Here is a 27,040-nt window from a genome sequence, read left to right on the forward strand (position 1 = left end):
CGGGAACCAGGAGGAACGCCCGAGGTGCCACGGGAACCGGAGAGGAGAACAATGACACACCACCTCCAAAGAAGAAAAAAAAAGGGAGAAGAAGAAGAAAGAAAAACTTCCTTTGGACCCGACATTTAGAAAGTCCCTGGTCACGGCGCTAGAGGGCTGTTGTGGTAAAGTGGAGGCGGCAGTGATAATGGAATTGACAGAGCAAGGGGAAGGGCGGGGAAGGCGCTCGGGTGGCTGTGGGCAGAGACCAGTGCAGACAGGAGGGTGTAGCCACAGGCTGAAGGAGTCGGGAGAGAACCAGACAGAGGTGAGGATGGGATTCGGTCATCAAAAAGGCAGGGAAACTGGGGAGGAGTACGGAGAGAGAAATGAGAAGAAAAAGAACCCACAACCCCCTGGAACTAGAAGCAGGGGAGTAAAGATGATTCCGGCTCTATGAGTCTGTAACGAGCAACCCTGGGACGTCGGAGGCAGCAGACCAAAACACACGGGTGAAAACTTGGCAAGGCTCTCTGCAGAGCACGAGGTGCTAAGTCAGTACTCTGAGGATACAGATCTCGAAGTTCTGGGTTTCTGGCATGCTGCTCCACAAAAATAAACTAGTTCAACCTCATTTTAAGGTAAACAAATACATCAATAGATACCAAGATAGAAAGGGGCATTTTAAAGGTATGCGCATTGATAGCAGAACTTAAGAGTAACAAAAAAACAGTATATAAGCAAAAGGTTTAGAAAAAGGCTCTTCTTGAAACGATCTTAGGTTCTGGGTGCCAATCTTGTCAGGTTTTCACACAGCTTCTTCAAGCAAAATGTCTACCCACCATCTGACAAGGCGACCTGAGATGCTCCAATTCGATGATCTTCCCAGCACAGCTAAGCTAGCGAAAAGGAGAAGGAGGCAGACACTGGAAAGTTAAGCCACGAGGCAGGGAAGAGGCAGCTGGCAGTGGCACCTGCCTTTGGGACTTCCTGGCTCAGTGCCTCTTCAGCCAACAGCTACAGCATCTCACACTTTTCCAAGTAGGATTTTGGCAAATCCAGAAATGGGGAGGAGTGACATAGCTCCCAGACAGTAGCCCAGTAAAGCCCAAGTTCATTAGAAACCCAAAGGCAATGGAAAACACCTTGAGAAGTAGCTTCCATGTTCTCAAAGCTGCCTTTGTGATCTCAAAAAGCTTGGGGCTGCCCCACCTGTCAATTCATTAACACAAAGAGATTCAGGCCACGTCTGGAACTTGAGATTTTTGGAATCACCTGATCTCACTAGAGTCACCCAGGATAGAGATGGCTCCAGAGCTATCAGGTGCCTAATGACTGGCTACTCATCCCCTCATCCTTGGGGTACACAGGATACAGTCAGCAGCCAATACATGCAGAATAAACCAGTAAACCAATACATGGAGTGAAGAGTTTTTACAACCAAGAAATGAGGAGGCCAATTAAACGGTGAGAACAAAAATCGTCTATTTCTCCCTTTCCTGCCTTAATTGACTCGAAGCAGAACTGCAAATCACATTCAACTGCATTTACTTCTCGCAGAAGAAAACCTTTATGAGCTCATAAATAAATCCTGTGTGTTAAGTAGGGGGATTCAGGAATTATGAAAAGAAGGAGGGGGGAATAGGCAGTGGTGAGCATCCCAAGCATACAAAGAAGTAGAAACCGCAGACTTGACGCGGGTCTGCTGCTCCTGCTGGCCTCCCGGGTGATGGACAGGATGTCGTTGCTCCGGCAGCACACTGTCTCTCCTCCCAGATGCGCAGGCACAGCAGCCTGCCCAGGCTGAGCCCGCTGGGGCAAGGCGACAAACTGTAATGAGATGATCCAGGCTCGCTTCCTTGAAAATTCTTTTTTTTATTTTTTTTTTTTTTATTTTTTTTTTTTTATTTTTGATAGGCAGAGTGGACAGAGAGAGAGACAGAGAGAGAAAGGTCTTCCTTTTGCCGTTGGTTCACCCTCCAATGACCGCCGCTGCAGCCGGCGCACCGCGCTGATCCGATGGCAGGAGCCAGGAGCCAGGTGCTTTTCCTGGTCTCCCATGGGGTGCAGGGCCCAAGCACCTGGGCCATCCTCCACTGCACTCCCTGGCCATAGCAGAGAGCTGGCCTGGAAGAGGGGCAACCGGGACAGAATCCGGTGCCCCGACCGGGACTAGAACCCGGTGTGCCGGCGCCGCAAGGTGGAGGATTAGCCTATTGAGCCACGGCGCCGGCTATAATCCTTGAAAATTCTTAACATTCGCCTTGGCTACAGGCTTATGTCTCTGTCCAAATGCATACATTTCTATTACTCATTGCTGCATATATTTTAACACATGGGCTCTGAGTTTTCACTGATAATATAAAACACAGTTTCTATATTACAAGGAATGTGATGCATATACTTTTATATGTATGTGTACACACACGTGAGTAGTATATATAATATACACTACACTGTGGAAGACATGTCTGGAGTTAACTTCAATGACAAGGTTTCTGATAGTGAGGGAGACTTGTTTTGTATTGATATGCACTATGGGCTTCCTGTAGAGACCACAGAATACGATTAATCCTTGTTTGGTGGCCCAGGATCATCAGGATACGCACCCACCAGTTTGCTGTGTGGGAACATGACATTTCCATGCGAAGTTTTTCTAAACTTTTGTAAAAAAAATTTTTTCCTGAACACTTCAAATCTGATTCTGTCCATTTGATCAGCAATACCTTTGCCATCTCTTACTCTTAAGAATGTCTAGGCACCATAAGAATGTCTAGGCACCAAGACAGACAAAGCACTACTCCCTTGAATGCAGGCCATTAAGGCAAGAGGGGGAATATATTTGCCAGTCCACAAAGCGTTCAGTGTGCAGCTTTTTAATTACTATGTTTATGGCATTATACATAACATATTCACTACCACAAATGTTCTACTAGGTCATTAATCCTCAATAAACACATTAGTGCTTCCTTTTTCTCCTACAGATTCTTAGTATGTTGGTGTGGGGCAAAAATGCCAAGAATTCTCTACAAAGTAAACATTCTGTGTCAACAGCTACTAGTTCTACCAACCTCTTTTAAGATATTACAATATCTCTGCTAAAGTATTTTAAGTATTTGCACCTACTGACCTAAAAGATGAACATATAAACAAAACTGTTTATCTTTACATTAATATTTTATTCATTTTGTCCTTTTTAGTTGAATGATATACAGATACGAAGAGATCTTCGACCCACTGGTTCACTCTTCAGGTATCTTCAAGAGCCAGGGCTGGGCTAGGCCAAAGTCAGAAGCCTGGAACTCAACCAGGATCTGCCATGTGGTAGGGCAGGGACACAAATATTTGAGTCATCAGCTGCTGCCCCCCAGGGTACACATTTACAGGAAGCTGAATTGTCAGTACAGGAGCTGGGACTGGAACCAGGCACCCCAACACGGGATGAGGGTGTCCCAGGCATCTTAACTGCTGTGCCCAATGTCCACTCCAAAATTTTCTAAAGACGGCTTTGCTTAATGCCACATGCTTCTGATATGTAAAGTGGTACAGGCTCTAAAAAGGTTGCTGATGATGTTGTTCAAAACGAATCTATTCTGTAACTCATTAAACGATGATTCTCTGCATCATTCTGCATTTCTAATACAGTATAATATCTGCTCTTTTGGAAATCTCAAGGAAGAACACACTGAGAATGACCCAGATATTCATAATAATTGAAGGGTTACCCATCTAAGTATTCAAGTGGGCTTGGGAGTGGGTGCTGGGTGGTCAAGCATACACCGGGGTCACAGTATCCCACAGTGGAACACAGGAGTTGGATTTCTGGCTCTGGCTCCTGACTCAGTAGCTTTCTCCCACCTGCATGAGAGATCTGGATTAAGCTCCCAGCCCCTGGTTCTGCCCTTGCCCAGAACCCACCCCCACCCCCACCCCTACCCACCACTTAGGCCACTGGGAGAGTGAACCAACAGATGGAATCACAACCCTGTGTTCTCTCTCCACTCACCCCTCTCCACTTCTGAAATAAGTATTTTAAAATGGGTTGCATTTCAACTCTAATGGATTAATTTTCTTTTTTCGTAAAAGGTAAAGTCTTCTTTAGACGCTGTAGCATATGGTTAATCTGAGCTTGGTGACAAAGGAGCATCAGTGAGTATCAGTTATTTTGCTGTGTGGGAACACGAAACTAACTCCAAGTAAAAGGAGCTGGGTTTCCACCAACACGAAGAGGCCTGGGTGGGGAGTTCCTGAACTCCAGCCCAGGGCACAAAGGACAAGACTGCTGAAGTTCAAGCCCCGTGGGAAACGTAAATGCAAACACTCTGGAGACCTAAAGGTGAAATTCAAGTTAGAGATCCAGGTCCAGCCGGCGCCGTGGCTCACTAGGCTAATCCTCCGCTTTGCGGCACCGGCACACCAGGTTCTAGTCCCGGTCGGGGCGCCGGATTCTGTCCCGGTTGCCCCTCTTCCAGGCCAGCTCTCTGCTGTGGCCAGGGAGTGCAGTGGAGGATGGCCCAGGTGCTTGGGCCCTGCACCCCATGGGAGACCAGGATAAGCACCTGGCTCCTGCCATCAGATCAGGAGCGCGGTGCGCCAGCCGCAACGTGCCGGCCGCGGTGGCCATTGGAGGGTGAACCAACAGCAAAAAGGAAGACCTTTCTCTCTGTCTCTCTCACTGTCCACTCTGCCTGTCAAAAAAAAAAAAACAAAAACAAAAAAACAAAGCAAACAAACAAACAAAAAAAGAGATCCAGGTCCAGAGCCAAGCTCTACGGCTAAGGCAGGTCACGATCTGAGCAGAAGGTAAATGGACGAGGAACAGATGTACAGGGGCAAGACTGGCTCTAAGTGTGTGCTGTCAGCAACTGGGCTTAATCTGGTAATAACCAAGTTAAGTCTGGCCAGCGCCACGGCTCGCTAGGCTAATCCTCCGCCTGCGGCGCCGGCACCCTGGATTCTAGTCCCGGTCGGGGTGCCGGATTCTGTCCAGCTCTTTGCTGTGGCCCGGGAGTGCAATGGAGGGTGGCCCAGGTCCTTGGGCCCTGCACCAGCATGGGAGACCAGGAGAAGCACCTGGCTCCTGGACTCGGATCGGTGCAGTGGGCCGGCCGTAGAGACCACTTGAGGGGGTGAACCAATGGAAAAAGGAAGGCCTTTCTCTCTGTCTCGCTCTCTCTAACTCTGCCTGTCCAAAATAAATAAATAAATAAATAAATAAATAAATAAAATAGCCAAGTTAAGTCAATGGCAAGTCAATAACCAAGTCAATGGCAAGACAGTTCTTTCCAGAACCTTCTGAGTTCTCCACTCCAAGGCCAATGGCTGCCAGGCTTCAGGGGATATTCTGTCTGCCTCTCATTCTGCTTTCTCCTCCCCTTTGCCCTGAAGAATTGCAGCTCTCCGCATCTGCAAGTCAGCTATGACTTGCAAATCAGATAAGATAAGAAGTAGAAGAGACCCACACTTAAAATGCCAAGCTCCAAAGGATCTGAAGGGCACAGTGCACAGCTTCTGAACACATCCTTGGGCTGCCGAGATTTATTTTGTGGTTCTTAGGGAATTTAAATGGTATTCCTTAAACAGAACTCAAGGTCACTCAATACAGGGACATCCAAGCCTCCAACACACCCTGGGGAAGTTATTTGTAAGAAGCCACTGTTATTTAACAAGGACCTCCTTTCAGAGAAATTCAAGAGGTGGAATCTTCAGAAGCCGGCCAGAGCCAACTGCAGTGAAGGAATTGTGGGAAGGGACTCAATGCCTGGAGAGCCAAGGGCTTTGCCGCTGCATCAGGAAGTGGGGGGGGGGGGGGGCAGCAAGCTGACCGCCTGCTGTGCCTCATCTATGAAACGTGCTAAAGACAGCAACCATGCAAAGGTATGAACGAGAACAAATCGAAAGGCCTAGAAAAGACGGACAAACACAAACTGAACCCTCCCTGTGTGGAAGCCCAGTGCGCAGCCCATGGGACACACAGGTCTGTATTTAGAGCTGGCAAGGTCACAGGTCACACGTCTGTTTCTGTTAGCCTCTCAGCACCCCACAAGAGAAGACTCTGGGTCCAAATTATTTGGGATAGAACATGCCTTTTGGCTCATTAAGTGAAATGCTTTAAACTACCCAAATAGAAAGTCCAAGTGCTACTGCAAGTTCAGATTTTAAAAACTAGGGTCTAACAACACCCATAGTGATTTTCCCATTTTGTTTTCTCCTTAACTTCTTACCTAAGTTATCTGCTTCCCCGCTTCCATCATTGTTTGTGGCCTCTTTGTGGATCTTTTGTTCTCACTTAAAGTTCAACCCTCGCAATAACACTGACTATCATCTGTAGGTTATTTACCAACTTATCACACACAGTCATATACAGTACCTCAGCTCCCTCCAATTACTTCCACTTCCTTCCCTTTATTTTCCCTTGGCCCACTTAGAGAAACACGGGCAGAACTTTCTAAAACCAGAAAAGCAGCAATTTTTGTCCTTCCAACTGTCCGCGTACAGATACACAATACTTGGCAGAGCTGATCAAAGCGTTAGCCTACATAAGGTGTTCTAATCCGGACACATCCAATTCTCCTGGCAAATGATTCCTCCCCAGCAATGACCTCTTGAAGTTATAAGAGGAATGTGCAGATGCACCCATATATTAAAATAGAACTGGTGAATCTCTTTTATGAATCATCACAAATAATCAAAAATAAAGGGAATAAGAGGTGAAGAACTTTCCAGAAAGAAAAAAACGAAAGGAGCAAAGTTGTTATTTTAGTTTCCAATAAACATTCCATCCTCTCTGTCTTCCCAGAGCTATTTTTCTCCACACTTTGCATTAAACAATCTGATCATCAAATCTGTGAAAACCACAAGGGATGCGTCCATCTCATTAAAAAAGATGATCATTTGAGCTATGATAATGAGAAAGAGCATCTATTTTTGGTTGGTAGGACAGAAGTGCTTCCTGCCTGCTGCTCGGAGGCAGCCACTCTTCTAGGAAGCAGCTTTAGCACAAAACAGATGCCCTGCAGCTCTTCATCCAGCCCGATGACAACAGGAACCTGCACACCCAGACGCTTCCTCGCCCGAGCGCTGCAGGCTCTCCGTCTTGACCTTCGACAAGAATGTGAGGTGGAAAGACACTAGTCCTCCCATGCGAAAATACAGGTTTTTAAGCTTATTTATTTTTATTTATTTGCAGAGTGACAGAGGCAGAGGCAGAGGCAGGGGAAGCAGGAGGGACACACGAGCTATCTTCCATCTGCTGGTTCACTCCCCACATGGACACAACAGCCAGGGCTGGGCCAGGCAGAAGCCAGGAGCCTGGAACTCTTCCTGGGATTCCCACGTGGCTGACAGGGGCTCGAGTTCTTGGGCCATCTTCCGCGGTTTTCCCCGGAGGCTGGAACTGGAAGTAGAGCCAGGACTCAAAGCAGGCACTCTAGGAGGGATGCGGCACCCCAGGCCACAATGCCTGCCCAGATGTTTATTTTTTTTAAACAAGGATTCTGTAGACTCTAGTTTAGGAATCAGATCTGATTCCTTTATATTCATTCAAACCACAAAGAACACAAAACATTGAAAGTTTGAATTAGCTTTCCTTTTGCTCTAATGATTGAAACAGGTCCAAAATAATTTTACAGCAATTCTTGTGTACATATTAAACACTGTAAAAAAAATAATTAGTTGTCATTCTAAAAACTGGCAAGATTAGGAGAAAAGTTGAAAGAAAGATGATTTGGGGCCTGATTCTGCTGTGGTGTTTATATATTCAATGATGTAAGGCTTTGGAACATTTTAAAACCTAAATTTTGGGGGCTAGTGTTGTGGCATAGCAGGTTGGGATGCCACCTGTGACACCAACATCCCATACAGGCACCAGTTCTTGTCCCAGCTGCTCCACTTGTGATCCAGCTCCCTGCTAACGGCCTGGGAAAGCAGCAGAAGGTGGCCCAAGTGTTTGGGCCCCTGCATCCACTTGGGAGATCAGGATGAAGCTCCTGGCTCCTGGCTTCAGTCTGGCCCATCCCTGGTCATTGCAGCCATCTGGGGAGTGAACCAGTGGTTAGAAGACCTCTCTCTGTGTCTTTTCCTCTCCCTCTGTAACACCGACTTTCAAATAAATAAGGACATCTTTAAGACAGATTTGAGATATTTCATCACTGGGATGGAGAAGTATATCATGGTCTGACCTTCTTCCCTGGGATCTACGAGACATCTCATAGAAGCTCAGTTCCATGTGCAGAGTGTATCTGGAAGACTGCAGAGTGGGTCTCAGAAAGCAACGTTTTTACCAGCTTGGATACAACACAGGGCAAACTACTAGGAAGTCTAAGAAAGCCAGACCCACCTGGGAGTCTGGCTGTGAAAACCCCTGGGGAATGCAGTTCACTTTTTAGTAAGGTTGGAAATGTGCTGTGATGTCTGTGACTAGATGTGAGATCAAACGTGGAACTAATATGTTGGAGATAACTGATCCTTTTTCCTATTATTTGAACAAACCAAGAAACTGAGACACTTAGTTCACCTAGACAGTGTGCTGTGAGTGAAGTGGAAAAGTACAGAACAAAGAAATTTACTCTTCTTTAATGGAACAGACAACCATGAACCAAATCTCAAAAGCTGAGTGACAGGGTTTTTAGTCATATGGGTAAATTACAATCACCTGCTCCTCTCCATTCCCTCCCCAAACTCCAGGAAGTGACATGCAGTGGGGGGCAGAGAGAAACTCACAAGAAGAAAGGAAATGGAAGAAGACAGTACTGCTGAAACAACTTTTGGAAAATGAGAAGTCAGATGGGTATTGATGAGTGAATTTTCTAAGCAAGAACAGACCAGACTTAGACATCTACAGACAGAAGTTTCGGGAAGTAACAGCCAGGATGGGGTAAGGTACCCTAGGAAAGAGCAAGTTACAGCACGGTGAGACCTGAAGTGGAGCCGCACTGAAACCCGGAGTGAGCGGAAAGCCTCCTCTTCCTTCCCTGGCCAGGTGCCTTGCCGACTGCCCTTCCTCCCAGCCCAGCAGAAGAACGCAGGCTTGCTCTCGTTAAAGGTGGGATCTGGGAGGATGTGGCCTCGGGGAGGTGGGGGTGGGGACAGAGAGAAGGTGCCACACAAAGAGGGGCAAGGACTCAGTGAAGGACTGCACTCCAAGAGGACAGCCCCAGGGTCTCTTCCCCTGTTGGCTTCCAGAGCACAGGCTGCTGGGAAACCAGAAGCCTAAGAGGAGATCTAAGGTTCAACCCCTGGGGGCGGGGAGACGTCTGGAAAGAGGAGGTCATCCTACGTGCGGACAAGTCTTGCTAAGTGTCTGCACATAACCACAAAGGGCGGGCTAGGATTGCCAACTGCTGTGACAGAGCCACAGCATTGATGCAGGTGGGAAACCCCAAACATACATGAATAATCACCCTCAGGCAATGAATGATACTGTGCCCAGAAAGTAGAAAAGAACAGATGCTCTGAAGTAGAAATACTGGACAACAAGATAAAACACCTAGTTATTCATAGCATGGTGGTAGAGAAAAAACAATGGAAGGCATAGAAGGTAACAGAGGTAAATGGTCCCCAAAAGTAGAACAAAAAGCTAAAAGGATGGAGATCAGGAACTTTCCCTTTACTGAGTAAAATGGAAGGAAAATCTAAAAGTTCCAGTATCTGACAAATAGAAGTTCCAGAAAATTATATCCTGCCCCTGCTAAGAAACAACTTTATAATGAATGAAAAGGTTGCACACTAAGACATATTATCATGAAACCTCAGAACAATGAGGGATTCAGAGAGAAAATTCTAAAAGTTTCCAGAAAGGACAAACACCAGATCACACACGAAGTAAACAGAAACAGAATAGCATCCGATAATTCCCTGACAAATCTGGAAGCAGAAGGGACCAGGCCTCCAAAGCTCTCATGGAAGACAATTTCCAACTGTAAGTTCAATATCAATCTTATGCAAGGGGAGACTCAATGATACTTTCACACATGCCAGCTCTTAAAAAAAATGTGGCATGCACACTGTTCCTGAAGAAGCAACTGCACAGTGCACCTCCCCCAAACTGAGTCAGAACCAAGTGAGCCAGCCAATAAACAGGCAACCTGGGAATTCCCAACATGATGGGAGGGAAAATTCCAAGTCAACAGCTGTGCATCAGGCCTTGAGAATACACAACTCAGAATGGAGCAGGCAAGGGGAGGGCTCTGGGAGATATGTCTGTCTCTCTCTCTCTCACACACACACACAACACACACACACACAAACTAATAGACACATCACTGTGCTTGATAGTCTGAGAATCTGGGGATAAATAAGCAGTTACAGAATACTAAGCACAAAAAAAAACCCTTTTTTTTTTTAAAAAAAAATGCTGTACAAGAACCAACAAAAACTACCCCGTGTAACTGAGCTATGAAAAATATTCACAGTGAAAACAAACTGAGATATAACTACCTTGGAGAGTAAAGTACACGTATTTAAGAGAGGGAGAACAAAAGAGAGGTAAATACTTCCTTACTAGGAATTCAAAATTTAATGCCGAAAGTTGAAAGGGTCCCTGGGCAGCAGTGTCCAAGGAAGAACGGGCTGTCCTGTTGTCATGGAGTTCATTAACGGTAGCTGCAGACGGATGAACAACTTGGCATCACTATCTCCTGTCCTTCTACCACAGCCTCTTCTTCCACTTCAGACAGCGAGTTTTATCCTCATGGGAAAAGAAGAATGGGTGTGTCCGGCACCTGTACTCCCTTCCTGTATTGCAAACTCCTCAGCCTGCAACTTTGGATGAGAGGCACATATTTAAACACACATTCATCCCTCTTATCCTGTTCACTTTCCAAGGTTTCAGTTACCCATGGTCAACCGGCTTTGTCCTGGCTCGATGACCTCCTTCTGACTCCCCACCAGGCGGGTAGGGGTCTAATGCTACGTCATTCACTTTACCTCATCCCCTCACGCAGGCACTGCATCACCTCATACCATCACAAGGAGATAGGTGAGTATAGCAGAAAAAGACATTTCTAGAGAGAGACCATAGTCACGTGAGTTCTAGTATACTGATGTAAATGTTCTATTTTATTACTGCTGTTATTAGTCTCTTACTCTATTAAACTTCCCCCAGGTACGCAGGTATAGGAGAAACATGGCTTCAGGTATCCACTGGGGGCCTTGGAACATCTGCCCCTTGGCTAATGAGGGAGCACTGTGGAAGCAAAAGTGGCTGGACACGCCCTTCAGAAAGCACCTGCAGCTAAGTTACTGACACACACCTAGGCTCAGCCAACCTGAACCTGGAGCTAGACGCACAAGAGGCAGGTGCAAGAGGAAAATCAGCAAGGGTAAGGGCAGCGACAACAATACCCAGTGGCCAGAGGCAGCAAAGGCGGAGGGGACAGAGTTGGCACCAAGTGTCTAGTCAGCATGAACACCAGTGTCCAGTGTTCAGTGACAGGGTCCACCCTACATGGAATTAATCGGATGGCATGGCTTTACCTAAGAAGCTGGCTTTAGAGTCTATATGTTCCTTCTCTTTCCCAAGTTTCTGGCAAATCCAGAACTCAGGCCACATCATCTCAATAAATCACTTCTCTGCCTAAACCACACAACCAATTCCCACTGCTTTTATCTAAGAATCCTGATGTATATACTGCCCCAGGATACACAGGTTGAGCTAGGGGCTGTCTACTGAAGTTAAAAATGAAACGTTTGTGTTTCTTAAGACCCCCAAACAGAACCAAGGACGTTTTGCTACTGAGAATCATGAGAGAAAGCCATGATTTAAGACACGAATGGAACTATTTCTGGGATTTGATAGGCTCATCTATTCTGTGTCTCATTTTCCTCCATTAGCCAACACCTTCAAAGTTCTAATAAACCACTAAGGAACACTCCACAATAAGCACTGGGCACGTAATCAGTTTGTGAACTGGGAGTCGCCACTGTTTACAGCGGGTCAGAAACTCACATCCACGAGTCTTATGTTGTAAGCAGGCAGAAAGAGCAGTGGGTGAAGGAAGACTATGTGTCTCTTCATTCTACTTAAACAGAACTCTCTCGAAGACGAGGCGATCTGAAAACCAGTGCTCAGGAACTGCATGAGAGCATGAAAAGGCACCCACAGATGGACAGTCAAGCACAGGCGCAGCCGGACTGCTCGAAGGCTGCATCCACAGGCCAGGGCACGGCAACGCCTTCCGTTCCAAGGCCGAGGACGCGGAGCCCAGGCGATTTATCTGCATGCATCTCAGGCCACCGCACAACTTTGCAGACGAAGCCAGAAGTTCAGACAGATACTTAGAACAAACTACGGATGTGGCCAAAAGGGCAGCATCATCAAAGAGCCAAATGCAGTAATGATATTAATACAAGTGTGGATGCAGAGAAAGACAGCCTTTCTCTGCGGTGCCCCATTGTCTCTGGAAACAGAGAGTCTGTCATGACAAAGAATAGCTACTTTCTGCCGTATACAAGACTGGACAGAACCCACAAAATATACATGAAGACTGATACATGCATATAATCTCCTTTTCTCATGGTGCTATTTCATAAAGATTTGCTAAGAGCTCAACCCCTCAGTCACAGATGCAGGCTCTAACTCACCACGGGGGAAACATGTCTATTTCAGTTGGTGATGCAAATGCTATTTCCAATTCCATCAGCTGCCAAGCCATCTTTACCATACATCCTCCTTACGTGCCATCAGCACCCGTGAAAACTCCAATGGTCGCTGAAACAAGAGCTTCATTCCACAGTTGTCCACGTGAATCATGCTGCGCTCACACCTTGTTTTGAAAAGCTGAGGTAAATTTATCTCAGTCTATTCCAGACGCCCTCCCCTCCCCCAGTCCTTGTTCCCTTTGGAGATCACGATGGGACAGTGATTCCGCACAGCGACATGTGTGTGTGCATCAAAGCAAGCGTGCAATCTAATCACCACAGCTTTGTCAAGAACCTGGCAGGATGCTGCTATTTAGATTTCAGAAATGAAAACAGAAAAATAAGAAAAACAATCTCAAAAAAATCAACCTCAATAGCTATTTCCAGGATCACCTTTTGCAGGAAATAAAAAAACAAGAGTGTGTTTTATTATGCAAAGTACAAACCAAGTAGATTCATAGCTAGGTAATAAAATGACAGTGGTGGAACCATCAGTGGCTATTTCCAAAAGAGATCCATTGCAACTAAAGCCTGAATTAATAGTTATATTTTTGTTTAGCCCTTCCTCAAAGGCATAAAAGATTCTCCAAAAATGTGTCAGTGAAGGCTCTGATTCCGACCACTGAAAGTACAATTTTAAACTTGTACTCTATTGAATTATGTAGTCTCTAAAACACTTCCTTAGTCTGAAACATTTTCAACTAAGCCAGTATAATAAGATATAACTAAAATAGCATTGATTTCACCTACACCTACAGAATGTAAACTGCAAGACAGCAAGGTTGTAAGAAAAGTATAAAACGGCAAAATGTTGTCATTCATGTGGGAAAATGTAAGGGAGAGTAAGCCAAATGAACAGCCAATACTTCAGCACTTACACAAACACAGAAGCCCGTAGAAGGTATGGAACAGGAGAGAGGCACGTGGTGCAGTTACTGGCAACAGGGAGCTTGGTATGTGGAAGAAACACGGCGTATGGAACTGCAGAATGCTGGGTTACGGACCTTGCAGAGAGCAGGTTTAGACTTGAAAGCAAAGTGGGACAGGTGAGGTGAGGATACTTTGTCAGATAAGCCTATCATACACATTGTCTTTTAATTTTTATGCGACCTATGTCCACACCTCATATCTTTTTGAGAGAGAGAGAGAGAGAGAGAGAGAGAAAGAAAGAGAGAGGAGCCCTCCCATCTACTGGTTTTACTCTGAAGCCAGGAACCCCAGAATTCAACCCCTTGAGCCATCTCAACCTTCCAGAATGCACCTGAGCAGGAAGCTGGTGTCCGGAACGGAGCTGGGACTTGAACTCAGGCACTCCAATATGGGGTGTGGACATCCCAAGTGGTGTCTTAATTTTTACTGCAAACCTCCACATTTCGTACCTCGCAGGACACCAGCTGACAATGGCGTTATCAGTCAGCTCCTCACACCTAAGGAACTTGACCCCTCACCAGACTGCAGTGTTTATTTCTGACCAGTCTTAGTCTCCACCAGACTCTGAGATACCACAGGTCAGAGAGGCGCCCTGTTTCACTTTGAGTCCTCAGCTCCTGGCACGTACTGAACACACCACAATCGCAAGTATTGTTGGCGGACAGATGCAGGAAAGAATGAATGGCTTTGTGACAACTGTAGTTGTTTACTTGGTGATTTAATTGAATACAAAGATTGATTCTTGACAATAAAACACATTTAATACTCGAAAATATACAAAACAGGTGTTTCCTTGGAGCATTATCTACAATAGGAGAGATGGCAATAATCTACATTTTGCACAATTGTACAATATGAAGTTGTATTATGATCACACACTGACTGAATAAATGGTAGAGCTACTAAAATAAATGGTAGAGCAACAAGTATCAAGGAGGCCTATAACAGAGGGAAATTAGCAGTAAGAAAAAATAAGAGCGGGGCCGCCGCCATGGTGCAGTAGGTTAATCCTACCCCTGTGGCATCGGCATCCCCTATGGGCACTGGTTCTAGTCCCGGCTGCTCCACTTCCAATCCAGCTCTCTGCTATGGCCTGCGAAAGCAGCAGAAGATGTCCAAGTCTTTGGGCCCCTGCACCCGCATGAGAGACCAGAAAGAAGCACCAGGCTCCTGGCTTCGGATCGGCACAGCTTCAGCCATTGCGGCCAATTAGGGAGTGAACCAGCAGATGGAACACCTCTGTCTCTTTCTCTGCCTCTCCTCTCTCTGTGTAACTCTGACTTTCAAAATAAATAAATAAATCTTATATATATAAAAAAAAAAACCAGAGCTGTGAACCAGACTCAGGAGCTACTTGGGAGATCCACCCCACAGCCCCGCCCCCCCCCCCCAAAAAAAATAAGCGGGGCCAGCGCTGTGGCATAGCAGGTAAAGCCACCACCTGCAGTGCCAGCATCCCAAATGGGGCCTGTTCAAGTCCCAGCTGCTTCATTTCCAATCCAGCTCTCTAATACAGCCTGGGAAAGCAGTAGAAGACGGCCCAAGTCCTTGGGCCCCTGCACGCACGTGGGAGACCTGGAAGAAGCTCCTGGCTCCTGGCTCCAGAGAGTCCCAGCTCTGGCCATTGCAGCCATTTGGCGAGTGAACCAGCAGATGGAAGACATCTGTCTCTCCCTCCCCGCCCCCACCGCCTCTCTGTAACTCTGTCTTTCAAATACATAAACACATCTTTCGGATAAATAAATAAAGAGGGGAAAAAGGGGAAAGTACATTTCACTATAATCAAATAAAATCATCTACAAATGTAAATTTGACTGCAATGGAATACGTGCAGAAAATACTTTGAAAAGTGTACAGTTTAGGACTTTCAGGCCTTTTTTTCTTTAAACATTTTTAAAAATTCTTACATTGTCATGTACAGGTCTATATAAAAGAATTTGAGCAATAAGTTTCTAAGAGTAATTATTAAAATGATCATTAATAGTAGCTTCATCAAATCTAACTGCCATTGACTAGAAGATGCACAACTATTTCATGAGCTAAAAATTTTTTTTAAAATTCCACCAATAATAGTATGAGTCGTAAATGAATGCAAGATATTTATTCAATTTCGAAGATACTAAAATGTGAAAATGTATGTATTAGAATCAATGAGAGGGGACCGCCGCTGTGACGTAGCAGGTAAAGCTGTTGCCTGCAGTGCTGGCATTCCATATGGGCTCTGGTTCAAGTCCCAGTTGCTCCACTTCTGATCCAGCTCTCTGCTATAGCCTGGGAAAGCAGTAGAAGATGGCCCAAGTCCTTGGGCCCCTGCGCTCACATGCGAAGCCTGGAGGAAGCTTTTGGCTCCTGGCTTCAGACTGGCGCAACTCTGGCAGTAGCAGCCAACTGGGGAATGAGCCAGCGGATGCAAGACCTCTCTCTCTCTGCCTCTCTTTCTCTCTGTGTGTAACTCTGACTTTCAAATAAATAAATAAGTCTTTTTAAAAAAGAATCAATGAAATAAAATATATATTATAGGTTCCAGTGTTGTGGCACAGCAAGTTAAGCTGCCACCTGCAACACCAGCATCCCATAGGGGCACAGGTTCAAGTCCTAGCTTCTTTACCTCTGATCCAGATCCCTGTTAATGCTCCTAAGAAAGTAGTGAAGGTATTCTTCACCCATGTGGGAGATCAGGATGGAGTTTCAGGCTCCTATCTTTGGCCTAGCCAAGCCCTGGCTGTTGCAGTTACTTGGAGAGCAAACCAATGGATGGAAAATATGTGTGTGTGTGTGTGTGTGTGTGTGTGTATAAAACTTTGTCTTTCAAATAAGTATTTTTTAAAAATCATAAGGCATGATTATAATGAATATTTTACTGCGATTATTAGTACTGATTAAATAACAAAAACAATAAACTGATGGGGAAATTGATAGGAATCTCTTAAAGAAATGGCCTTGATTCACAAATGGACATTCTACATAACACAGAAGTCTAACAGTAAACTAATCTATAATATCAACTTGCTTAGTGTAAGAATGATTTGTAAATAACAAATGTAAAAGCCAATTTTCAAGGAAAATCAATAAAACCAAAAGTGGGTTCTTTGAAAATATCAACAAAATTGACAAACCTTTAGCCAGATTGACAAAGAAACAAAGAGAGCACTGAAAGACCTAAAATCAGAAATGAAGAGGCAGCACAACTGATTGTACAGAAACAAAAGGAATGTGAGAGAGTACAATTAAATGCCAACCAGCTGGATAACCTGGATGAAATAAACACACACAACCTACCAAGGCTGAACCATGAAGGAATGGAAAATCTGAAACTGTAATGAGAAAGGAAAGAAGAGAACACTGAGGCTCAGAAAGAACTCACACATGACCAGTGACAGAGTCAGAATTTAATTCCTAGATGAACAGAATGTTAGGGTAATAAATAAACAGTTTCTCTACTCCAGAAACTCAGCATCCTTTGAGAGATAATACTGCAGGGAATATATAAGACCTGAAGGTAAATGCATCACTATCTCATAAAACATGAGATCATCAGCATGTTTTCAATCCCACATGCAACTCTCATAGTGCAATACTGTTAAGCATTACCTGAACACCGAAAGCTCGCACATATATTGGTATGACAAAACACTAGCTTGTTTCATCAAAACCGAGTGTGTGAATTCTAAAGCCAACTGAATTCTATGTATTAGAAGAAAAACCACAACACATATCCTACTGATGCTCTTGGAGTCCCCATGTGAATATCTCATCTGGTGAAAACAGCACACAATTTTCATCAAAAGATACAATTCAGCAGAATATTTAAGCAAAAAAAAAAATCTGATTTTAACAATTTTCCCTCTGGTCATGTCTTTAAACTTCTGAAACACCTCTGTTGTACAAAATTACTTTTTTTATTTTCTACTTTTCAAAAATGAATGAAAATGCATCTGAATCAGACTTAGCACTGCTGCGGAAACATTGAAAGTAGTGATGCTGAGATTCCCTAACCACCACCCATCTCCATGATGACCTTTAAGTGCCCTTTCTCATGTGGCCCTGCCAGCAACAGCTGTAATTAGAGTTCATTTTGTTGAAAGCAATTGATTTCCCTCTACATCTGACTCTTCTCAACTACCGCCCATTTTCTCTTTTTTCTGCTTATTATAAGACATCGGACACTAGTCTAATATGTAATTTTACTGATACTACATCTACATGAAGTTAATTATCAAAGCAGGCTAGATGCTGCAAAAATGTTCCTTAAAGACACAGGATGCTGCAAAATCCCTTTATTAGTAGGGTAGCTGATTGTCATCCAAACCAGGACACTTTCGGTGTCAAAAGGAGACATTATCAAAAACTATAGCAGAACAGCCAACATTGCTAGTGTCGTCCCAGTACACTGACAGACATGGTCACCCGAACTATTACAAAACCATATTCTACAAACAGTTCCAGCCCAGGAATTAACCAGTCAATGCCCCGTGCTTCTCTTGTGTATCATTGGTTATTTCATTCCCACCTCACGCTCTTCCTTCTTACCACCTGACCTTAGCCCCCTGCTGATGCGTTCCCTTCCCCCTGCCCCCTTATTTTCCTTCCCATCACTGTGCCAGTCAACCAGTTTCTGGGTACTTGCCGTGTACCAGGTACTATGCTAAACGCCTCCCAAACGAATTGGGAAATGCAAAGCTGAACAGGACAAGGTCCTTGACAGGTAATCATCCAAAAACTTTGTTTGCAAGATTTCCTTTAAAACAATTCATTTTCACTCTGACCTCCACTTTTGACACATCTTAAACACTTTAAGCAAGAAATGCAATCCCAAGAGTATTCTAGTGAAGCCACCACTCGGCTGATTCGCAGGTCATTTTGTACATACACTGATGTAAACAGAGAGGACTAAACTTTTAAGGTGTCAGAATTTCTATCACCTTAAAAACCTTTATAAAAACTCCCCCATACATGACACTGTGGCCCTTTGGAGGAGAGACACACCATGCGTGCTCTGTGGCATCCCTACTTCCTCCATGGATCTGCAACAGCTGAGCCACTGATTCTGTCGTGACCAACAGCGAATCACCAACACCTCACACAATGTCTAACACAAAACAGGCACTCAAGAAACACCCATGGAGGAAATGAATAAATGAGGACTGTGGTCAGCTCCTCCGGATCTTTGCTACATTAATTATCCTCTTGTTTAATAATACAAAGAGAACAGATTCCAAGTAGTTCATAGACACAATTCTAAGACTATAATAATGCTCCCCTCCCTTCCTCCACCTTCCTTTTTTTTTTTTTAAATTTTTTCCAGAACATATTTTCAACTTGCTTTATAGTCACATACTTAATGTGCCACTATATAAAGAGCAAAGAAGTTAAAAGGAAATACTACCCAGCCATAAAAAAAGAATGAAGTGTTTTCTTTTGTAACAAAATGGACACACTGAAGACCATTATGCTCAGTGAAATAAGCCAGACCCAAAAAGACAAATATGTTTTCTTTGTGGTAGCTAAAATGTAGCGTAGGAAAACATCTTAATGTGTATGAACCAAACTGACATCATGGGATTTGCTTATTGTTTATAGCCCTTGTCTGTATTCCTGACTACCTCTGCTTCCGAGTCAGTCCCATTTTAGAAACTGCTTTGGGTTCAACCAAAAGCCCAGTTACTTAACACCAATGGAACCGGGAGCGAGTTTCCTCATCACTCTCCATGGCTTATTTTTCGTAACTACAAGACAGTCTTAATCACTCCATATGCTTTATTTTCCTTCTCTAATAAAACAGACACAGTCTGTAAGGTTTTGTGGTAGTCGTGAGATTCGAAAGCAGTTTATGAACAAGGCCAAGCAGGACCCACTAAATGCTGAATGAAAGAATAAATTGCCATTCTGCTCGGTGCCTCCAGATCCAGCTGTCATCATCAAAATCGAATTTGCCAAAGGTGATTTTCATTCAAACAAGAGCTATGCATCAAGGGCTGTAATACACAGCTGGAATCTGTCTGCTGTTAGACATCAAAGGAAGAGTTTATCATCTGCTTTTAGACACAGGAAAACAGCAATTAGTTCCCAAGTAAAAGGGAAAGGTGTACAATCCGATCTTATTTTCCTCACCAAAGTATCAAGTATTAAGGGATTACCAGCTTAGAGTCAACGGCAGCCGTTGTACAGCGGGTCGTGCAGGAGTGGGAGGCAACCTAGAAATGCTCTCTTGGCTCTGCATTGATTGACAGCTCCTGCTGCTCACTATGGAGAGTGCACAGGCCAAGGCTGCCTTTAACGTGCAAAACTAGGCAGAGACTCCAACATTGAGATGTGAACTGCACAGGGTTTTCATCCAACCGCACCTGCCCTCCCAGCCATCTACGACATAAGATCTCAAAAGGGAAACACAGCACAGGCCTTGCTCAACTTGAAATTTCTGCAAGAAAATAAACTTGGTCACAGGCCCAAGTTCATTTCTGCTTAGAGCAATGTGCTCAGAGACCTGTTTCACTGGCCCTGCAGGCTAGGACGGGGCCAGCGGAAGAATCAGCTCCCTTGTGCTCTGTTTCCAGGACACCTGAACTGAACTCCCCGTGTGCCCAGGCCACAAGAGCTCTTCAGTGGCTCCCCACTCCCTCTCGCCCAGTGACAGCAATGCACCCAGCCTGTGGAAACTCTCCTCAGAGGCCGGTTTCCTTTCTCAGCAGCTCACCTGGGCCAGGCTCCCAGAAGATACAAGAAGCCCCAGAGTTTTTCAAAGCCCATAAGTGATGTGGATCTTGAATAACATTTTCCGTTTTCTTCAAAGCCATCCTGTCCTATTCTGCAGGGGCATACAGAGCATAAAAGCAAAGCCTCAACTACCTGCTCACGGTTCATGATCACAGATGCAGCAAATGACCATGGAGGCAGGTGTCTGGCACTGTGATGAGGACGCCGCCTGGGACACCTGCATCCCATATGGCGAGGGTCTGGGTTCCAGGCTCAGCTCTGCTCTCGACTCCACCTTCCTGCAAATGCACACCCAGGGAGGCAGCAGGTGATGGCCCAGGTGCTCGGGTCCCTGCCACCCACATGGGAGACCAAGATGGAGTTCTGGGCTCTGTCTTCAGGCTGGCCCAGCTCTGGCTGTTGTTGGCATTTAGAGTGTGAACCAAGGAATATGGGAGATCTGTTTGGCTCTGTGCCTTTCAAACAAATTTAAAAGCAAACCAACAGAAACAGCAAGGGTCATCCTGAGGTAAACATGGACTATGACACTGAAATGTCCCATTTTGTTCTCCAAGCTTGCAACTTTGGTCTCTTTGGAGGGGCACCTTAGCAAAAGGGGCTCCCAATGAACCAGGCACACGAACCTATCATCCCAGCGTGTTTTCCAACCCATCTTCAGTTTCCAGACCCCCTCCTGCCCAGGGTCACAGAGTTTGCCAGCTGGGAAGCTGGGTTATAAACCCCAGGGCCTCTGGCAGTTGTCTGCCCTGAACCAAGAGAGCCTGTGTCTGTGTTCTCTAAATCTGAGGGCAGCAGAAACCAAACAGGCAGGGCTGATTGTCCACAATCCGTCTGGGAGAGAACGCAGATGCTAATGAGCATGGCTCAGCCTCTCGGTCATGTGCCCGTATTTTGAAATATCGAGCTGCATATACTGTAAAAATAAACACATTTATTTGTCAAGTTAAAAATATTAATAAAGAAAAAAATCAGCAACCATCAGCATAAGGGCACGGCATGAGTTCACAAACTGAGGTCCCTACCCGTGTGAATGATGGTGTAGCGGTTTTCACAGACCCGAAACTAGCGCTGAAGACACGTGCGCTTTACACCCAGCAGAGCAAGGACAGGGAAAGCACAGCTCTACAGCCTCCAAAAAGGGCCTGAGAGAAGCACCGTGGGTCTCGGCTTCAGCGCTTGTCAGTAAGACACAAACGCATTTTCGGATAAAACGGCAGTGAGGAATTTCTGGGAACTTTCGCCTGCCTAACTGACTTCTGCTGGATGACCAGTCCAGTGGAAGCTTGACGTCCATAATCAAACTCTGACTTCAGGCGAAAGCTTAGAGAGCATTCATTTTAACAAACACATTTTATCGAGCAAGGCTCCCTGAAGACAAAAAAATTCAGGAGACCTGATCCCAACCCTCAGGGCCCTCACAAAATTGAATAAATCAGTGCACAAAATTGAATAAATCAGTCTGCAAAGAACCCTGACTCAATTCAGGTTACAAGACATCCTGACCTCTTCTAAGCACAGCACAGTGGATAAGAGCGGAAACCGTGAGCGTGAGCTGAGCGTGACCCTCACACAGACCTGGGCTCCCGTCTTGACTGCCCCTTAGTTGTGTGGCACTAGACAAAGATAGTTAGCCTCCCTGTCCCTCAGCATCAAAGTCTGAAAACGGATAAAAGGATCTACCGCTCAGAACTCAGACAGGACTAACCAAGGCAAAACACGCAGGGCCCTTAGCACAGTCGCCAGCACACGCTCCGGTCAACATCCGCTGGCAGCGGCCGCCGGCCCCACGCCCATCCTCTCCCTGTCTCTCATGTCCAGCCCCTTCTGCCCCGGGCCCTGTCAGAACCTCTGGCTAACTGTCCTTTAAAGACGAGGAGACAGGCTCCGAGAGGATTTTTGGAGAGCACAGCCAACAGCACACGGCAGACAAACCCTCACCTCTGCCTCCAGACAAGCAGGCCTTGGGAACACTCTTATTTCTCTAGCTGGCAAATCCCTCCTACTTGTTTATAAGGAATTAAAAGGCAAACCAGGCACCTTATTGTGCAAATTTTACCCAGCTTGGTAAGCAACCGGCTGGGTGGTCACCAGTCCCAGCCACTGTTCACATACTCATTTGCACAGTGAACACTCTACACAACTGGACATGGTGGCCCTGGCTGCCCAGCCTCTGGCTTCCTCCTTTCCAGACTACATTCAATACTGCGGACCAAAGGACCTTTGTGAAACTCCCACCTGATTACGCTGCTTCTCCTACTTCACAACTCGGGAAGCCACCTAGTGTGAGGCAGCCCCAGTCTCCAGCACGAGCCCCCACAGCCCTCCTCCCTCTGGCGTCATGGAGCCCTTTCCATCTCAGAGCCGTGTCTGGGTTCCCAGCACACCCCACTCGCCAGCCACAGGGGAGTCCCTGCCACTCTCTGGCCATGCCCCCAGCCCCGTGTCTCCGTGCCCGAGCACCTGCTTTTTTTTACAACCCCAACTCCGCTCCCTCTTTCTGTCTTCTCCCTCGGCCCTCAAGACCGAGTTCAAGGCCAGCTCTGCGATGCAGCCGTGAGTGCACTTTGTGTTGGCTCAGCTGTCTGACCGCTGTTCCTTGGTGCACCTGCAGCATTGGAGTCTGCCGGCATGAGCGGCTCACAGCAGCAAGCAGGACACATCCTGGCTCTCTAGCTGCACGGGTCAGCCCTGGAACTGGGACTCCCACACTGTCCAGCTGTCTGAAGCTGGGCGAGTGAGTGACTTTCCTGCGGAGCATCAGGAATGCCTACCCTCCGAATGAGATAAAATGACTTAATGCCACGGCTTTCAAACCTGTTCAGACAAGGCGATGTCACCCTGACATCTTGATGCATTTCATTGTATCATGAGAACTACCTATTCCACTGAGAGAAATTATGGATACATTTTATGTACAAAGGATTCAAAATCAATCCTCTAAGTTTACCAATTAAATCTTTGTTATTTGTTAACATTTTCCCATTTGCTAATACAGATTAACTAGGGCAGGTGCCATAAGCTTAAGAAAGCATAATGGGAGAAAAAAAATTGAAAGATTAGAAAATTTCTATTCCTCACTAATATGGGAGGGGATAGGCCAATAAATACCAGCAGGGAGTCAGAGCGGCTGAACACCTCATGCAGTCCACTGCTGCCACGTGATGAGTACCACATGAACGCTATCTGAATCTGAATCAGACACTCAAATCCCCTGAGAACAAGGACACCGCTCGTCCCTCTTTGAGAAATAATCACCTGATACAGCCCCTGGCACACTGGAGTTGCTCAGAAACGCTGCCTTACCAAGTGGATGAAAAACTGAGACAGCACACAAGGACTATGAGACAAGCGCACTTCCCAGTAATTTAGATTTCCATTTGTTCCATAAATAAATTATATTCAAAGAAGTCTTTCCAATGTTCCTCTGTGAGCTGTCCCTCCAGCTGAGACATCTAGAGTTCCTCAGAGGGAGAAACACGCAGGTGGAGTCCTCCGTTAGACACAGAGACACTGATTAAGACCGCCAGGCAGGCGGCACACGTGCCTGCGCTCTTGTGATATCACAAAGGGACCAAGAGAGACGCACAGTCTATATGTACATGGTACCTGTCAGCACGAGACACTATTTTGAATGCATGAGTCCCACAAGTCTCCTATTCCTAATCTGTCTGGCTACAGTAAACACCGTAGAGATTATAGAAGACGAATCCTATTCTAGTCTCTGTTCCCACAGGAGAAACCTTCCTGGTGTACTTCACGTGTTTAGACTCTTTTCTAACCGAAAGCCAGGATAGCTGAAAATGGCACAAAAGGCTAAGAGCTGGTTGTTCCTCTCCCCGAGGCCAATGCTGGAAGTCAGTACTGGCGTGGATACTCGGTATTGACAGCTACGTGGAAAAGATGAGCTACCAGAGAAGCCGGAGCATACGTTATTCTTAAAAGAATAACGTAAGTTGCTTTTAACTTATTTTAAAACAAACTATGGCCAATTTTTGGAGGTTACATCAACATTTGCTTACTGCCACAAACTGGGTTTCGAGAAATCTACCTCAAATAAAGTCAAGAAAATGCCTGAAAACAGGTGAGACTGTGACAACACGATATCAACATAATTGAGGTAAAAAGAATAGCAGGGGCCAAGAGGGGGTCAGGTAACGTGGACGGTGTTGGGGATGCCAAGTGTCCCTACAGCCTGCTTTCTCAAACACAGTTAAGGATGCCATCACAGCTTACAAAGTCCCGGGGAAAGCATTCTCCCCCAACTCTCCAACACGTCAGGAAGCACCCCCTTCCCTCTACACCCCTTCATGTCAACCCCACGCATCTAGTTCTTCAGCACCAGATTGTGTGCAGCCCACTTCCACAATGAGCCTTTCATTTGAAACTTAACAGTGGACTGTGAACATCCTTCTAAGCATAAAGATTTCCACGGGGCCAGCACCATGGCATAGTAGGTTAATCCTCCACCTGTGGCACCGGCATCCCATAGGGGTGCCGGTTCTAGTCCTGGCTGCTCCTCTTCCAATCCAGCTCTCTGCTATGGCCTGGGAAAGCAGCAGAAGATGGTCCAAGTGCTTGGGACCCTGCACCCGCATGGGAGACTGGGAAGAAGCACCTGGCTCCTGGCTTCGGATCAGCACAGCTTCGCCATTGCAGCCATTTGGGGAGTGAACCAATGAAAGGAAGACCTTTCTCTGTCTCTCCTTCTCACTGTCTGTAGCTCAACCTCTCAAACAAATAATCTTTAAAAAAATAAAAAAGATTTCCACCTAGAATGTCAATCTGAGACAGCAGAGACCTTCTGTCCTGGTCCCTCTGGCAACACAGGGGCTGTCATTAGCTTATTTTTGTAAACTCAAGTCCCATGAAAGCCTTGCCTCTACACCATGGCAAGTAAACTCTACAACAAGGTCACAAAATACCCCAAGAGCGAATATTTACAACCCCTAAAAGCGAATGGACTCCTAAGTGATCTGAAAGGCAGTTTCGGCTACATGCTTTCTGGGCTAAATTATATTTCTGTTCTAAACGCCACTGTATCTGGGCCCTGCAGCCCAGGGAATTAGTCTTTTGCCCTTTTCATTCCACTTCTGAGGACAGATTGGTGCCTTCCAACCTAATCCTCTTTCAGACGCCCTCCCACAACGGAATAACAACTGCTGCACACATGATTTCCTTTATTTGAAGATTCATAGGTGACTTCAAGACAACAAAATTCAACTAGATAAATTCCTGTGATTCTTTTCACTCTTGTATTTAAATGTCACAGGCCTGACTAACACTTTGACACTGGGTCCCTGGCACAAACTCCTGGCTTCTGCCTAGCCCAGCCCTAGTGGTTGCAGGCAACTGGGGAGCGAACCAGTGGACGGAAGCTCTCTTTCTACATTGCTTTCTCTTTCTCTGTCACTCTCTCAAATAAATTTTAAAAACTTTAAAAAAAAAAAAAAGCTTAATAATTGAAGACCCTTACCTTATTATCATTACAAAATATATAATTCTAATTAAATTCATAGTAAACACAATAAAACAATAAATCTAATCAATCTATAAATGTGATTGTTTTTAAAAGATTTATTTATTTATTTGAAAGTCTGAGTTACACAGAGAAGGAGAGGCAGAGAGAGAGAGAGGTCTCCCATCCGCCAGTTCACTCTCCAATTAGCCGCAACAGCCAGAGCTGAGCCAATCCAAAGCCAGGAGACCCTTCTGGGTCTCCCACGTGGGTGCAGGGGCCCAAAGACTTGGGCCATCCTCCACTGCTTTCCCAGGCCACAGCAGAGAGCTGGATCAGAAGTGGAGCAGCTGGGACTCGAACTGGCGCCCATATGGGATGCCGGCACTGCGTGTGGTGGCCTCACTCACTACGCTACAGCACCAGCCCCTAAAAGTGATCTTAATAGCTAATGTTTCTACAGAATTTCTAGAGAAAAGTTTTTTTCTGTCTAGTTTTCTTTTTAAAGATGTTTCAATTAGCTCATCTGTGCTGTCACACTGAAGAAGGGCTATTAAGACAAGGAATACAAAGTCTAGAAAACTATCCCGTAATTTAATGGGACAACAGTTCCTATTGTCAATGATATTATTTCTAGAACATTCTAGAACGGAGATTTGTGTTTCTGTGTGTCTCTGTGTGCATGCACACATGCATTCTCATTTTATTTTAAATAGATTTTTCCACCCATTTGGTTATGTATACGGCCATGCAGTCAGTATCTACAAAAAAGTAGTCGACTTTATTTTTGTTAAGGCTCACTTGACCTTTTAAAAAGATTAGGGACTAAAACTGAACTTTCTGTTCCCAACCCACCCTATTTTTTCCCAAAAGACAGCAAAAACATTCACAAAGGATCTCAATCGAAAGTCTGAGACTACCTCAAAAACATGATCCAGTGATGAACCTGAGAGCTGCAGTCATTCTCCGAAGACCAAGCTACGTGAGGGGTTTGCTTTCCTTTCCAGTCATGAAAACAACCAACCCGACCTCATTCTTCCTCTAAAAACTCGGAACCAGAGAGCCTGGCCCAATCGCCTAAGGCTTTAAAACCCCGACATTCAGAGAACTGGCCTCACTTTCCTGTCAAGTCGTATGACACTGCCTTATTTTTAAAGCTTAATTCATCAACAAACCAGACGAAAGTCCACATTCTTGAGGACTCCGTTTATGAAACCCAAAGGAAACGACACAACACAGAAAAAGTCAACCTACTCTCTGGGAGGTTCGTATAAAAAGACATCTGCTGCGTCTTCTTCCACATTACAAATCCAGAAGAGCAAG

At 45.5% G+C, this 27,040-nt stretch overlaps 1 protein-coding gene across 22 annotated transcripts in view; it reads right to left on the reverse strand.

Moving 5' to 3' along the window:
- APBB2 (amyloid beta precursor protein binding family B member 2) overlaps window positions 1–27,040 on the reverse strand; it is a 397,255-nt gene that overhangs the window by 194,996 nt on the left and 175,219 nt on the right. The window lies entirely within an intron of this gene.

This window comes from Oryctolagus cuniculus, chromosome 2, assembly GCF_964237555.1.
Source record: "Oryctolagus cuniculus chromosome 2, mOryCun1.1, whole genome shotgun sequence".
Lineage (NCBI taxonomy): Eukaryota > Metazoa > Chordata > Mammalia > Lagomorpha > Leporidae > Oryctolagus > Oryctolagus cuniculus.